Below are 2,500 nucleotides of genomic sequence, written 5' to 3' on the forward strand. Positions count from 1 at the left end.
GCCATACCATCCTGGCTATGCCCGATCTCGTCTGATCTCGGAAGCTAAGCAGGTTTGGGCCTGGTTAGTACTTGGATGGGAGACCGCCTGGGAATACCAGGTGCTGTAAGCTTTTTGGAAATTTTTCACTTAGTATATAATAATTTTGCCAAAAAATAGAGTCAATGCCAATCTCTGAATATTAGCAGGTTTGGGCCTGGTTAGTACATGGATGGGAGACTGCCTGGGAATACCAGGTGCTGTAAGCTTTTTGGACATTTTTCACTTAGTATATAATAATTTTGCCAAAAAATAGAGTCAATGCCCGATCTCTGAATATTTGCAGGTTTGGGCCTGGTTAGTACATGGATGGGAGACTGCCTGGGAATACCAGGTGGTTTAATCTTTTTGGAAAATTTCACGAATTATATAATAATCTTTCATTTAAAAAAAAAAAAAAAAAAAAAAAAAAAGAGTCAATGCCCGATCTCTGAATCTTGGCAGGTTTAGGTCTGGTTAGTACTTTGATGAGAGACTGCCTAGGAATACCAGGTGCTTTAAGCTTTTGGGTTTTCTTTCCTACTTAAATAATGTACTGGCGATAAGATTGGCTGGTCTTTAAATAGCCCTCTCTTTGCAGCAGACTTCGCTTACGGCCATACCAACCTGGCTATGCCGGATCTCGTCTGATCTCGGAAGCTAAGCAGGTTTGGGCCTGGTTAGTACTTGGATGGGAGACCGCCTGGGAATACCAGGTGCTGTAAGCTTTTTGGACATTTTTCACTTAGTATATAATAATTTTGCCAAAAAATAGAGTCAATGCCTGATCTCTGAATATTAGCAGGTTTGGGCCTGCTTAGTACATGGATAGGAGACTGCCTGGGAATACCAGGTGTTTTAATCTTTTTGGAAAAGTTCACGAATTATATAATAATCTTTCATAAAAAAAAAAAGAGTCAATGCCCGATCTCTGAATCTTAGCAGGTTTAGGTCTGATTAGTACTTTGATGAGAGACTGCCTAGGAATACCAGGTGCTTTAAGCTTTTGGGTTTTCATTCCTACTTATATAATGTACTGGCGATAAGATTGGCTGATCTTTAAATAGCCCTCTCTTTGCAGCAGACTTCGCTTACGGCCATACCATCCTGGCTATGCCCGATCTCGTCTGATCTCGGAAGCTAAGCAGGTTTGGGCCTGGTTAGTACTTGGATGGGAGACCGCCTGGGAATACCAGGTGCTGTAAGCTTTTTGGAAATTTTTCACTTAGTATATAATAATTTTGCCAAAAAATAGAGTCAATGCCAATCTCTGAATATTAGCAGGTTTGGGCCTGGTTAGTACATGGATGGGAGACTGCCTGGGAATACCAGGTGCTGTAAGCTTTTTGGACATTTTTCACTTAGTATATAATAATTTTGCCAAAAAATAGAGTCAATGCCCGATCTCTGAATATTTGCAGGTTTGGGCCTGGTTAGTACATGGATGGGAGACTGCCTGGGAATACCAGGTGCTTTAATCTTTTTGGAAAATTTCACGAATTATATAATAATCTTTCATTTAAAAAAAAAAAAAAAAAAAAAAAAAAAGAGTCAATGCCCGATCTCTGAATCTTGGCAGGTTTAGGTCTGGTTAGTACTTTGATGAGAGACTGCCTAGGAATACCAGGTGCTTTAAGCTTTTGGGTTTTCTTTCCTACTTAAATAATGTACTGGCGATAAGATTGGCTGGTCTTTAAATAGCCCTCTCTTTGCAGCAGACTTCGCTTACGGCCATACCAACCTGGCTATGCCGGATCTCGTCTGATCTCGGAAGCTAAGCAGGTTTGGGCCTGGTTAGTACTTGGATGGGAGACCGCCTGGGAATACCAGGTGCTGTAAGCTTTTTGGACATTTTTCACTTAGTATATAATAATTTTGCCAAAAAATAGAGTCAATGCCTGATCTCTGAATATTAGCAGGTTTGGGCCTGCTTAGTACATGGATAGGAGACTGCCTGGGAATACCAGGTGTTTTAATCTTTTTGGAAAAGTTCACGAATTATATAATAATCTTTCATAAAAAAAAAAAAGAGTCAATGCCCGATCTCTGAATCTTAGCAGGTTTAGGTCTGGTTAGTACTTTGATGAGAGACTGCCTAAGAATACCAGGTGCTTTAAGCTTTTGGGTTTTCTTTCCTACTTATATAATGTACTGGCGATAAGATTGGCTGGTCTTTAAATAGCCCTCTCTTTGCAGCAGACTTCGCTTACGGCCATACCAACCTGGCTATGCCTGATCTCGTCTGATCTCGGAAGCTAAGCAGGTTTGGGCCTGTTTAGTACATGGATGGGAGACTGCCTGGGAATATACTGCCTTTAATTATAATTTTGCATTATTGAGACACTGTTTTCCTAATGAATGTTGTTCAGTGCTTTGACGCAATGTATTTTGTTTAAAGCACTATATAAATAAAGGTGATTGATTGATTGATTGAATACCAGGTGCTGTAAGCTTTTTGGACATTTTTCACTTAGTATATAAT

General features: G+C 40.0%; 4 non-coding genes across 4 annotated transcripts in view; all 4 read left to right on the forward strand.

Moving 5' to 3' along the window:
* The window catches only part of LOC127996119 (5S ribosomal RNA), a 119-nt gene extending 7 nt beyond the window's left edge, over positions 1-112 (forward strand). The window contains exon 1 of the ribosomal RNA XR_008169036.1: positions 1-112. This exon is cut by the window's left edge and continues 7 nt beyond it. This is a non-coding gene — a ribosomal RNA (5S ribosomal RNA).
* Positions 113-627: 515 nt separating this feature from the next.
* Positions 628-746, forward strand: LOC127999597 (5S ribosomal RNA). The gene has a single exon (XR_008172410.1). It is a non-coding gene; the product is annotated as a 5S ribosomal RNA (ribosomal RNA).
* A 361-nt stretch (positions 747-1,107) lies between these two features.
* On the forward strand, positions 1,108-1,226 carry LOC127996120 (5S ribosomal RNA). The gene has a single exon (XR_008169037.1). It is a non-coding gene; the product is annotated as a 5S ribosomal RNA (ribosomal RNA).
* A 515-nt stretch (positions 1,227-1,741) lies between these two features.
* On the forward strand, positions 1,742-1,860 carry LOC127999598 (5S ribosomal RNA). Its single transcript, XR_008172411.1, has one exon. It is a non-coding gene; the product is annotated as a 5S ribosomal RNA (ribosomal RNA).
* Positions 1,861-2,500: the final 640 nt, after the last annotated feature.

Source organism: Carassius gibelio, chromosome B22 (assembly GCF_023724105.1).
Source record: "Carassius gibelio isolate Cgi1373 ecotype wild population from Czech Republic chromosome B22, carGib1.2-hapl.c, whole genome shotgun sequence".
In the NCBI taxonomy this organism is placed as follows: domain Eukaryota; kingdom Metazoa; phylum Chordata; class Actinopteri; order Cypriniformes; family Cyprinidae; genus Carassius; species Carassius gibelio.